Source organism: Vollenhovia emeryi, unplaced genomic scaffold (genome assembly GCF_000949405.1).
Source record: "Vollenhovia emeryi isolate VEMERY1.0 unplaced genomic scaffold, V.emery_V1.0 DF939332.1, whole genome shotgun sequence".
Classification (NCBI taxonomy): domain Eukaryota; kingdom Metazoa; phylum Arthropoda; class Insecta; order Hymenoptera; family Formicidae; genus Vollenhovia; species Vollenhovia emeryi.
Window position 1 is genome coordinate 108,028 of NW_011967034.1, and position 14,216 is coordinate 122,243.

General features: G+C 39.0%; 1 protein-coding gene and 1 long non-coding RNA gene across 2 annotated transcripts in view; one reads left to right on the forward strand and one right to left on the reverse strand.

The window, feature by feature from the left end:
- Positions 1-2,690, reverse strand: part of LOC105558565 (peroxisome biogenesis factor 2) — a 17,001-nt gene extending 14,311 nt beyond the window's left edge. The window contains exon 1 of the mRNA XM_012006313.1: positions 1,953-2,690. The gene's annotated coding sequence lies outside the window, so the exon portion shown is untranslated. The remainder of the gene's footprint in view (positions 1-1,952) is intronic.
- LOC105558564 overlaps positions 1-14,216 on the forward strand; it is a 42,545-nt gene that overhangs the window by 3,866 nt on the left and 24,463 nt on the right. The gene's annotated exons all lie outside the window — the stretch shown is intronic.

Here is a 14,216-nt window from a genome sequence, read left to right on the forward strand (position 1 = left end):
GCGAAAATTGCAAAATGTTTCAGGACTTTTCTGTTCATCTCGATCCGTTCTACCTTCTCACGAGCTCGTGGACAAGTGTTATAACTCACCCTGTATACACACTTTAATCAAATTCTCTTCGCGAGTTGATATGTTACGCTGTGATGGAGACAAGAGAACTCGTACTATGCAACTATATACACATCTTATAGATCTCTCAATCACATGCCATTTGTTCTGCAGACCACAGTACAGAGATAACAATAATCCTATGGTTGAAGCAACCATATAATTGGGTATTCTAACCGAATGTTATTTATCAAAAGACTAAGACTTGAGAGAATCGTATAGATGAGCATACCCTAACAGCTACATTCAATGTAATATCAATGTAATTTGAACGTGCATATATATTTTTTCTAATCATAGAGAATGTTGTTGTAACAACAATAACCATTTTCTCCGTGCGCCCATATTTTACAACTGAAATTTAGTTGCCACAAGCAGCTTTTAAGCTACGGCTACTACATTTTTCTTTCCGCGATGCCACCGTAACGAACACTCGTTTACGACGAATCGCCGCTTCAAAATAATATGTTTAAACTAACTATACTCCACATTGTATTGCCGAAGGGGGTCACTTTTGTGTAGACCGAAACGTACAATTTTACCGCAACGTTAAGTAACTTGTAATATATTTTTTGACGACTCGTCGCTTCAAAGTAATATGTTTAAACTGAGTAGTTGTAATCCACATTGTATTGCTGAAGAGGGTCACTTTCGTGTAGATCACAACGTACAATTTTTCCGCAATGCCAAGTAACTTCTAATATATTCTATGATGACTAGAGCTGTGACATTTTCATGTTATCTTTATACGCAAAATGTCGCAAAATGCCCCAGGAACGTTTTTAATGTCATTTCTTTACACTTTGGAGTCCCCGACTTCGTTTTAACACGTTTTGAAAACGCAAAATGACCCTCCACACGCAAAATAACGCAAAATTATCCTCAGCACGCAAAATAGCGTTCAAGATAACGTAAAAAGTCGCAATTTTCCTTAGTGAACATTTCTAACGTCAATGTTGTATCCTAAACCAAAGAGATTTGTGCGTAAGACTAGTTTTGTTTAATTTTTTTTAGACATGTTACTGCTTTTATAGCCTGAAAATGATATGTAATTTCAGTAATTTGTTCCATGCTATTTTAATATGTTACGTTTTATGTAACTTTTTTAATATACGTTTAGCCTTAATACAATGTCGTTAAGGCCCGGTTTCACCAACGTTGTTTAGCTTTAAGCTTAGCTTAATTCGTTGTTTGTCTCTTTCTAAAGTAATAGTTCGAAAGAGACGAAGAACGAATTAAATTGTAAGTTTCAAGTTAAGCGACGTTGTTGTAACCGGGCTCAAGTCGTCTTAATTGAAGCCCTGCCCATCTCTGACCACGGCATTATCAAAAGCATTATCAAGATAATGCGAAGTCCGGAGGAACAAAATGCAAAAGATGCCAAAAAATAACATCAAAGTAACGCAAAATCTGGAAAAACGAAACGCAAAAGATACCAAAAACTAACATCAAAATGTCACACCTCTAATGATGACTTAAAGCTTCAAAATAATATGTGTAAACTAACTAGTTCTAATCCACATTGTATTGCTGAAGGGAGTCACTTTTGTGTAGATCGAGACGTACAGTTTTACCGCAACGTTAGGTAACTTCTAGTATATTTTATGATGACTTATCGCTTCAAAATAACATGTGTAAACTAGTTCTAATCCACATTGTATTGCTGAAGGGGGTCACTTTTGTGTAGATCGAAACGTACAGTTTTACCGCAACGTTAAGTAACTTCTAGTATACTCGTATTGTCGAAGAGGGTCACTTTTGTGGACTGAAACGTACAATTTTACCGCAATGTCAAGTAACTTCTAATATCTTTTTACACTTAAATTTGTATATAATTTGATCACCTTGAATCAGGTGACGGCTCACATTGCCCTTCTCGTGTATCGTCTCAACGGCCGATACTGTATTCTAGTTGTTATTACATCGGGATACTCGCCGGGCGGTGAAAGAGTCCGGACTGCGAACCTCGAGGCATTAGCGCGACCATTATCCGACGTTACTCCATCGCTGCCGTTTAATTATCGTCATCACTGACATTAGCATTGATGGCTGTTTGCGCTCCGTTACGACGTTACCTCTCCCGGCAATTACTCTCGTTGTGATTATAACTGTTGCTCACAGTCATTGTTGAACCGTCGATCGAAAGGAAATCGCGCGCCCTTATCTCTCGGCTTATCGCCGCGCATTAAAGCGAGCGAGACCTTGGAATTATCTCAGGGTAAACATTTTTAATCGGGTGATACGGATTAAAGAGTACGGCGCGGCTTAAAGTTTCACGTGCAGGCCGGATTCCAGGTGTTAAAGGGAAACTGCGGTGTAATCGCGGTTAAAGCGCGAGCACATCGCCGCGAAGCGCAGGTACGTGTTTCGAGATACATTATCTTCCCCGCGGATTGTCGCGTCTGTCCTGAGCGTCGGATTAACAGACTTTGACCCAGATGGAGTAATGACAATCGCGTAAAAGTGTAGCGAGACTCGCGACTAATGCGATAAGCTAAGTAACGCATTGTTTCTCCGCCTTAGTCTGATATTATATTTGTCGTGCGACAAACTTTCCAAGCGTGTCGATTGGCTGCAGAATAGAAAAGAGAAATTATCTATTCTGCAGCCAATCGACACGCTTGAAAAACTTGTCGCACGACAAATGTAATGTTACCCTTAGGCTGGTATTACATTCGTTTGACAAATTTTTCAAGCGTGTCGATTGGCTGCAGAATAGAAAAGTTCTTGAGTCTCTAAAAATTGTTTATTTCTCAAGCGTATTGATTGGCCGCAGGGTAGAAAAGTTCTCGAGTATCTAGACATTTTTTAGCTTGTAGCCAATCAACGCGCTTAAAAAGTTTTTCGTACGACAAACGTAATATTACCCTAAGGGCCTGAGCAGAATGGCTGTCTTGTACTCTTAAGGCATAGGACAGTTATTGTGCGTTACCTCAAGACAAAGGCTTAAAACATAAAACATTGTATTCACGATTTTCAGAAAGATTTAAGATTTGCAAGTTGGGCTACCTACATCTTGCCTTGTGACCCACATTGGCTTGTTACCATATATTGTTTAATAAAACACTGTCTTAAGACTTTCTTAAGAGTATAAGACAGCCATTCTGCTCGGGCCCTTAGGCTGGTATTACATTCGTCCTATTACATTTGTCGTACGACAAATTTTTCAAGCGTGTTGACTGGCCGCAGGATAGAAAAGTTGTCGAGTATCTGGAAATTTTCTAGCTTGTAGCCAATCAACGCGCTTAAAAGATTTGTCGTACGACAAATGTAACAGGAGACCCTTACCAGTTCGAGGCAGAAAACTTGGTATTTAATCAACGGTGCCGTTAATTTCACCAATTACCGAATGAATTATCGTCTCTCATCTCGTGTAGAGGGTGTCCTAATCTCCTCCACGGCCTTCCACTCACGAGTTTCTTGATAAGCTTGATTCTCGCGCGACTTTTCCCGAGTGAAACATTTATTACGCGCCATTTCCGGCTTTTAACGTCGAACACCCTCGATTTGGGCCGCGTTCGGAAATATCGCCCGCGTGTCCGAATGGATCATTTTCTCCTTGTTTCCCACAGAATGTTAAATAACGGTCTCTCAGCAGTCCTCTCGGTTACGGCATTCCTGTACGCGAGATCCACAACCGCGAGAGCAGTGTTACCTCTCGAACAATGCTCCTTTCTGTCTCACTTGACGAGTTTGTTTGATCCTGCGAGACACCGCGTGCTATTTGATTGGATCAATTCGGATCGAAGAAAGTGAAGTCAAGATTTTTGTCGAAACTTAAGCCAACGGCACACGATACTATTTTACCTACTGGATTGTTTGCGAGAGCCAGTCAGGGTTTAGTTTCATGTCAGCTGATCTAAAACTCTGCCTCCTTATCTCGGTTCTCGTGAGCAATCCGGTAGGAAAATAGTATCATGTGCCGTTGTCTTTACTCGCGACCATGAAGTTCGCTTATCAACCGAATTGGCGCTCTCTCTCTCTCTTCTCCGCCGAAGGGTCCATGTTATATCGTCGGCGTGCTACTATTTTTCCTACTGGATTGTTTACGAGAGCCAATCAGGGTTTAGGCTTACGTCAGCTAATCTAAAACTCCGCATCCTTATCGGTTCTCGTGGGCAATCCAGTAGGGAAAATAGTATCGTGTGCCCGTTGTCTTTACTCGCGACCATGAAGTTCGCTTATCAACCAAATTCGCTCCTTCTCTCTCTTCTCCGCCGAAGGGTTCACGTTATATCGGCGGCGTGCTACTTTGACAGCAGATCGACAGACGTAAACAGCCGAGCGTGTACGTGATTTGCATATCTATTCGCATCTCTCTCCCCCCCCCCTCTCTCTCTCCTCTCTCTCTCTCTCTCTCTCGCTCGCGGTTTGCCGCTTATATCGCTCTTGGCTCTGACCTTAATTTACGGCCCGTGGCCGCCGACGTGGAAGACTCATTCGCGCGAACGAGCGAGCTTTTCGGCATGCTCGCGCACCTGGCGACGTTATTTATCGACGCGCCTAAATCCGTCGCGGCGGCGACGCGACGACGACGACGACGACGACGACGACGACGACGACGTGTGTCGACATGCACCGCGTTACATCGTACTCGGTCCCTATTATCGCCGAGGTAAGGCACGACGGCTTGTCGATATTACCGATAAATCGGACCCGGCTGGCACACGCTTCTCGCATTAGCCTGCGCTCGCGACGTTATTCGGGGGTTCTATTTACGTTGGCTGTCGGGAATTATTGGCGCCTTTTGTTACGCACTCCAACGCGCCGAGGTTCCGCCGTCCCGAAATCGGATCTCCCCTTGAGACTCGTCCCGCGCGAAATACTTTTACGTGTGATACATTGGACACTCCTTTCCGTACCGCTACCGTAAAAATCCTGATAGGCTAACTAAAATACCAAATGTAGAAAATTAGTAGGAATTTTTGTAAGTTTTCTGTAAAGAGACAAAAAGTAATGAAGGGTCTTTGAGTGAATGCTTGAAAAACTGTCTTTTTTCGATAAGTGGAATATGTTTTCATGGAAATATGATTCGTATTATTGTATATAATTATTTTACACGGAGAGAATCTGTCCTGAAAATCAAGTAATTGTGGGACGACGTGGCATTTCGAAGAATTTTGAGTTTACTAGTAAAACGTATGGAAAAATTTCAAGAAAACTCTTATAAGGTTCTTTAGAATGCCACGTTGTCTTACGATTACGTGATTTCCAGGATGAATTTTACGAGAAAATTCTTTCCGTGTAGATGTGTAGTTAAAAAAATTCAATTACGTCAGGTTTAATAATTAATTATACTATGCATGGAAGGTTAAGGACTCCGGAGAGAATACTTTTGTCCGTGATCGATGCAGTCTGCGATCTGTGCGAGAAAAAAACTTGTAATGTCGCATGGATGGCGCGCGGAGGAATCGCAGAATAATTTTATGGACGTTGCAGCGCTTTGCTTTATTTGACGAGAAGGAATAATTCATTCGATTGCATATCCAAGCGAGGCGCGGTATCGATCTACCGCTCGCGACCGTCGCGGGGGAGCGATAATTCAGAAAAAATTAATAAAGTATACAACGCGATTGAAACTTCCGTTTCAATCGTTTCGACACGGCTGAAATATCACGCGTTAATTACACCCGACTTGTACAACCAGATGAAATTAATCACGGAGAGAGCGAAAACGTTCCAATTCTTCTTTGCCTTCGACACGTAAGCGGTCTCTCACCTGTCGACCCGATGGGGGTTTTTCATCAAATTTTGATGAGAAAAAGATTGATCCGAAAGATTTAATGAATTTCAGAGATTTAAGAGATTACTTTGGAGGATATGCATGCGTCGTGTTTGAAATTTACTCTTGTCCTTTTAACCATAAATGTTGCTAGCTGAACTAACCGGAATAGAATTATTTTCAATCGGCTCATTGATTTGTATGAAAATTAAGCAATTTAAATGATTTAATACACATTTTTGCAGCTTTTAACAAAACTTCATTTTATATACTTGACAAAAGACGAATTCGTTCTAATTGTTATCAGCTCGCGGTTAATTTCGAGAAACAGCGCGATATCGACGGACCTGCGGACCTTGCATACGCGATATCACTTTATTAAAATTATGTTGAGCGATAATGCACGCGCGCGTGCCGTCGCTCTTGGCTGCGAAACAACCGATGTTCAGCAGCAATCGGACAATCGCTGGTTGGACCGGTTAGTGGTTTATCCGCCGTGTTTGCCACCTCGATAACGCGTGTTTAGCTCACACATATCCCCTGATATTTCGCTTGTGAATTGCAAATTGATCACATGCTTTACGCTTTATTTGTCTTCGCATCAGGATCGTCTTTTTCCGTTTAACGACGCGTGGCAAGTAGGAAAAGTCTAGATCGTCGATACACACGATAAGGTCTGATATTTTTACTGTTTATTAAAATGCATCGAATCAAGTGGACGAAGGACGATAATAAATTTGTATTAAATGAGATTAACAATTATATATTATAATTACTCACTTTTACCCGTGACATTTTAATCGTTGCACAAAGTACATAGCCTTCTGCGATTCCTGCACTGACAAAAACATTTTTTTAAACCAAGTGAATAGATTCACATAAAATTATTTTTTACCGAAGTAAATATTTATTCCATTTTAATAAAAATATCAAATTTCAAGTAAATCTGCACTATATTAAGTAAATTAACATTTTCTACATTCAACTAAAGATTTCATGAGACAGAGAATACTATTTATTAAATGAAATCATTGTTTTTGTCAAATAAGAAATTCAATTTTCTTCACTGTAAAACTTATATCTTACAATTAGTAAACATTTTATAGAATTAAAGTAAAATTTTTTTAAATTCAAAATTATTTACTCTTCGATATTTAATAAATACTCAAATTAAAGAGTTGCATGTTTTTATTTGTTTATTATTTTTCAAATTTAAGTTAATGAGCTATTAGGAGCCACCTAATGAACAATTTTCTTGAGCGAAGTAATATTTTTTATCAGTGTAGTCTTAATATTTTTAAATCGAGTGTGTGCACGTACACGAAGCAACGTGCCAAAAATTTTTCCCGATTGCAGCGTGCTGCCATCTCATGCTTTCCGCGTTTTCATCCCCGTATCGTGACCCTATCGAACGAGGTCACGCGCGTGTTTGAGCACTCGCTCGCTGGAGGAACGCGAGCAAGCTGTCTGTCCTCTCTTTTGCATTAGGCCGCAAGAAATTCTGTTTCCCGTTAATCTTTGAGAGGATCCTTTTATCTTAAAAAGCCGCGCGCGAATATCTCTGGATCGCCTGAACGCATTTTAAGAATTCTGAGCCTTTTTAAAGAGCAGTCGTAAGCTTTCTGTGTACACTCCTCCAGTGGCCTATTTTCAGATAATTATTAAATATTGAAGGTATGTTGGTACAGTCACGAAGCATAAATTGAGCCTCGTTTGTGATTTGTTTGTAGACGAAATTAACGTTATTATGCGAATAAAACTCGCAGAATTGAGAGAAATGAATTAACTACATTTATATACTGCGTTGCAACTGCACTGAATGTTGAACTCTGTATTTTTAGAAACTACTTCGTTATTAGTTTCTGCAAATCCGATTTTAATAAAGTAGCTTACTATGTAGATATAATACATGTTTCACAATGTTACATTATTTTCTCGTTGGAGGAGCAAATTCTAGGAGAGAAGCAGCTTAGATTTTGTTTACGAAATTCAAAGATTAAAGACGAGAATCGCAATTTAAAGACAAGACAATAGACACACGCTCAATTGAATCTTGTAAAAATTTGCATTATATATACATACACACACATATATATATATACAATTTACCTAAAAATTCGTACAGAAATAACTCATTCATAGATAAATTTTTACACCTCGACAAATTGAGGCACGCAGGTTGCGTGTTTTTTCACGACACTACACTTTTCTCCTCGAAGAGGGCGATTCTCGCAGGGGGGAGAGGGGGGAGAGGGTTAAAGCTCGGACCCGTCCAAGTCCAAGGTGATCGGCGTTCTCCGGCTCGGCGATTCCACCCTCTCCGGCTCGTGACGTAGGGAGAGAGTCAAGTTTTGCTCTCTCGCAACGCGACGCGCGAGGTAGGTGGTGGCAAAGGCGAGGCGTGGTGGCGAAGTATTGATCGCCACCGCGAGCGTGGCGCGATTTCCCCCTGGCCGCCCCTTGCAGCCCTCGACCGAACGACCGACCGACGTCATCCGCCGTTTAAACCCCTCGCCCGGCGCCCCCGGCTGCCCCACCTGTTCTCCCCTCAACACCGCCAGCCCCTACCAATCCCTCTTTATCTCTCCGTCTTTTTCTCCCCCTCGCATCTGCGTTTTCCTCATCTTCGCCGTAGTCGGCGGCATTCGACGCCGGGACGACGAAACGAACGTTACCGGCTGGATGACCGTGCCGGTGCTTTAACCCCCTTTGGCCGTCTTTATTTAGTGAAAGGGCGATCTGATTTTTTTTCCAACGGGTTGTTTGCACTCGGCTATAAAGACTTGAGAAATTTCGAGGATTCCATGACACAGGGATATATTGACCGAGAGTACTGTCTTTCTGTACAAAAGAGGTGAATTATTCAAATATCCTTCCCCGCGGCATATTGTTTTTTTATTGTAATATTTTTATAATCGCTTCTGCGTTTATTATAGGATCTCGATTTTTCGTCAGTTTATATCTTCAGATTGGACTGCGTCAAATCTTAAAAAATTTTTGATGAAACTATTTCGCGATTTAGATTTATAGTTACGTAATATATTTACATAGTATTTTTAATTAATTGACACATAAATCAATGGCGAATTACGATTGCACGAAAAATATTGAAAAGAAGAAATGGGACAAACGGTTTACCGCGAGATTACTTTTTACAAAGTTTCATGATTTACCTTTAATTATTTTGTCGTTTCAAAAATTGCGAATTAAATAACATTATTATTAGATGTAACTACATTTTTGGTACATTTTTGTTAGCTGTTTAAATGAAATTTATAATTTTTACATTTGTTAGCTAATTGAAATATTATTTAACATTAATTTTATTCAAAAAAATTTTTATTGCAATTTAAACACATTATTTTCCTATGAATCTGCAACAAGAATTAAAAGAATTAACAACGTAATGAGTAAGAAACTAACGATCTACACATAAATCCGTCAAATTATTCTTCTAATGATCGACGAGAATAGAAGTTTTTTTTTGGTCACGAAACCATAGCTGTACTTTCGTTACGTAATTACAAACATATCAACGTAATTATACACATGAGCACATGTGTAAGCGACGAAGCGTGTAAACATTTGCCAAGGAGTTATCGCTAAATTAGTTATAAAGTCAGCGGCTCGTAATGACATTATAACGTGATCAGCCAACAACCGAAATTTCGTTACTTTCGCGCAAGAAAGTGCCGTCTAGAGATTAAGCCTAACCTAACTTGCTTGACACTGAAAGCTATGTCTGTTTTAAAAGGACTCGTGCTTAATTAGAATTATAACGGGTTAATAGCGATGAAATATTCATTAAGGGCTCGGCCCTTATTACCTTCATACGCATCGTCATGTGCGTACACTGAGAGATCCATTTTGTCGATTGAAACGAAATAACTTGATTGAATCATTTTGTTGACTGAACATGTAATTTGGTTGTATAAAACGAAAAATATGTTACTGAAAAGAAGTTAAATGTTACAACTAAATATTTCGTTTCTATGGGTTGTTTATTTGAGCAAAATTTTATGGTTGATAAAAATGTATTATTGTTTTAAGTCTTCACAAAAATGTCCCGTTTTATATTCGGACATAAATAATTTTTATATAAAGAAAATTAGTTTCTAGTATTCTCAAGAGTATTCTATTATGTAATTATATGTAATTCAGTTTAGAATGTAAAGCTGATTAAAATTTTTTGTTATATTTATTTTATGTTACGAATTGACCACGAATTGATTAAATTATGAAAACAATAATTTGTAGTTTTGACAATAACAACTGTCCATCAAACTTTGTTCTTATTAAAGCATATTGTATTTTGTTGATAGATAAAAAATTGTTTAATTACTTACGTATTCCGCAAGGAAATAGTCACGCGGAATAAGAGAAGCTTGTCGAGACTCTTTTTCGAGATTCTTATCCGACATGCAATCGTATTAATCCTCGCCTTGCTCGTAATCATTTCGGGATGGGAAGGTCACGCGATGAAAGACCTCCGAGAAACTATACACGCGACCTACGTATCTTCTCATTTCGCGCGGAAATTTTTATTTCTCGCAGACATTGATAAAAAAAAGAACGATTACACGATTACGGGACCAAAATCACCAGTAGCGCTGCCAACTAATTGACACTCGACCACCTGGTCGTGCTACTATTGCCGTCTCGTGTTCGCAGCGTGTAATTAAATTATGCTTTCGCCGCGTGTGATTTTGCGAGAACGAGAGGGCGGAGGGGAAGCGGGAGGAAGAGAGAGGGAGAATTCTTTCATTTTGCTCATCCATCTAGACTTTTATGCACATGCATACGTAGTACCGCATTAAGTAATCCGATGACGCTATCTGAGGGATCGCCGGATCGCCTTTTACGGGCTTCCGTCTTTTATGCGGTCTCCTGGATCTTCTTCGGACCACGTTAAATCCGTGTCCGACGTCTTGTCAATATTCTTTTTAAATGCAAATCTACTTTCGTAAATACAAATAAAAAAATGTGGAGACGAACGCTTTCAAGCTTATGGAAAAAAAATCGAATCTAATTAAACTTTTAAATTTATTATCGAATTCTCAGGATGCTGCGAGACGAGAGAAAATGCTTGTGCATTGGTATTCTTTTTTATTTGCTTTCTCGTGACAATATTCTGAGTCGTCATTAATTGGTTCCTTATCGAAAAGTGTCTGTGAAAATGCGAAAGAATCAGTAGCGGCCAACGTACAAATTTAATTACATGACATTAATATTGTAAACAATCCGTAGATTATTTGTAATGTTATTTGTTTAAGCGCTCTTAAAACGTGAAAAATGCGTTGTCTTTCTCTTTTACGCATAAATATTTATTGCATAACTTAATGTGTGACGCACATCAAGTTGGTTAAACGTATGCACGCTCGTTGAATGTACTCTTTATGTACACTCTTTCTTCTTCTTCCTCGTGTATTAGGCTTAGAGCCTATTTTATCCAGTTCGTTCTGGTACTTGGCCATTTGGTTTTACTTCATCTTCGGTAGGTTGCTAACCTCGCCGAAGGAAACCTCCAATCTGGAGGGCTATACCCCTAAAGGGATATGTGTGGCAGGTTTCTCTCGGTGGTTGTCACTTCGCTTCGAGAGATTCCAAAAAAACCAGCGGCGTCCGTGGACTCTGATCTTTTCGTTCATTTGTTTACTAAGCAGCGCACATTTCGCTGCGTCACACTCGCCACCAATTACGTTTAACGCATATTAATATCAAGTAAATCATTTATTACAATTCAGTTTATTAAAAAGAGAGAGAGAGAGGAAACTAGAATATTCAGGTTTTCTTCGCGTAGTAGTATCGTATTAACTCTTTGAAGCGTACATTTTTCTATTGAACCATGTTTTGTGAAACTTTGTATACAAGGGTTGTTGGGGTCGCTGATTACGAATCTGTTATCAGGTTTTCATAATTCAAAATGGCGGAATTAAGATGGCGAAATACCAAACTTAAAAGAATATACCTACTGATAGAAAAATATGTAGTATTTGAAATTATAATTGCATAGTAAAATACCTGTAGTCATAAATTACCATTTTTATAGTAATTATTACTATAATATTAGTAATAGTAATATTAGTAATAGCAACCCATATAGACACAGTGATGCTAACTATTTAAAAAATTTACTATAAAATATAAGCTTTTAACTATTATTCTGTTAAACTAGGCAATGAATAGTAAATTAGTTAATTATTTTTACATAGTAAATACAATCACAATAACAGTAAATTTAACTACATTTCTATCATCCACCTTACTAATCACATGGTAAACAAACTAGAAATTAAATGGCCAAAAAGTAAAGAAGTTGAGGTGGTAACGTGGGTTAACACCATGCTTCAAAGGGTTAAACGAAACAACTGCGGACACAAAATCAAACCAGAGAAGGGCGGCAGTAATTACTTTTGTCTTCAAATTACACATTTAATTACAAATTACTTTTACTACTTGTAATTGAAATCCATTTAATTACCCATTACTTTCAGCATTTGTATTTAAGTTCCATTCAATTACTAGTTACTTTGAGCATTTGTAATTGATGCTCAAAGTAATTGATGCTCAAAGTAATTACATTACATCACGTAATTTAATTAGATTCGTGTAATTAAATTACATTCGTGTATTTCTTGTTCGAATCAAGTTAACAACAAAAAGAACGTGAAAGTGTACTTACTGCAAGACAACTTGTTCTGTTCACGTCGAGCAAAGGTTCATTTTTGGTCTTAAGATTGTTCGCGAGTTGCGAGGTGCCTTCGCAATATTCAAACATTGCGCGATAGAATGATGGAAATTTGGCTCCATCATTCGAATATATTATGTTTGAATTCGTCATAAGGAGGTACGACTGTTTCCTATATGTAGTAGATTCCTTTCCGCAAATAAACAGTATACTGCTATTCTATATAATAATTTCTCCAGAACATATTAGTATTAATGCAAGCCAAAAAGCAGAGACATATAAATGTGGTAATTATATACATTGTTTAAGTATTGGTGTTAAATATTGCAGAATAAATTCAAATTTTTATAAGGTACAAAACTATGTTTTTATAAGGTAGTAATTTTCAAGCTCACAAAAGTATCTCATTAAAATTTTATTTATTATTGGCCAAAAGCTGACATACATGACATCAAAATGATATGTATTCCATCATTCTATCGGGCAATGTTTGAATATTGCGAAGGCACCTCGCAACTCGCGAACAATCTTAAGACCAAAAATTAACCTTTGCTCGACGTGAACAGAACAAGTTGTCTTGCAGTAAGTACACTTTTACGTTCTTTTTGTTGTTAACTCGATTCGAACAAGAAATACACGAATGTAATTTAATTACATGAATGTAATTAAGTTACGTGATGTAATTTAATTACTTTGAGCATCAATTACTTTGGGCATCAATTACAAATGCTCAAAGTAATTAGTAATTTAATGGAACTTAAATACAAATGCTGAAAGTAATGAGTAATTAAATCCCATTTAATTATTCATTATTTTGAGCATTTATAATTCGGTAATGGCCAATTACAAATTCGCCCATCTCTGAATCAAACTCGACATGCGTCACTTTGCATCGATATTACCTGCGATCTCGTTTTGTTTTTTCTTCGTTCGATTCCAGAACTTGGGATGCGTGTACCGCGTGTCATACAGTCGAGTGTCGCGATTACCGCGGGCGGAGGGAATCTATTTCTGTAAATTTCGCGGCGGATAACGAAGGGCGCGAAAACAGGGGCGAAGCGAGCGGGAACGTGACAGCGTTCCCCGGTCGTTTACGTGCCCTCTCGTCTTGTAAATTCCTCCCAGGGACCTCTACTTTCCTCCCCAACATCCACTTCGTTCTTCGCTTTCATCAGGTTTTACTCTCGCGGACCGGGACGTCTTCTGTCAGGCTTCGCCTATTAAATTTGCTCCCCGCGAGCACCTTCGCGCGCACCTCGCTGCTCAGAGATTCCGCCCACGAACGAAACGGAAGCTCCCATAAGAATTTCACGCTCGCCTCCTACGAGAGATTTTCGCAGCTTCTTTTTCCCTCGCTTCCTTCCGCAGCCTCTTCGCCTTCCCACTTCTTCCTATTCTCGCTGCTTTCGACAGAAATCTTTGTCGTTTGTGCGTATTGCGACAAGATCGAAACGTGTCGAATCTCTCTGATGCTCCTAGTGAAGGTCGCAGAAACGCTGATTCCGTGTATAGGATCGATGGCTGATTACCGAGATCGGATAATTGCTATGCGGTCTAATGCGTGCTTCTCGTATTTAACGTTGCAATCGATGCGGTTAATTATGTTTAAACATTCAGTAGAGTGGGCGACCGGCGAACCCGTTGTATTCGACTATTCTTATCTCTGTGCGGAAGTATAATTTATAATATTATAGATAC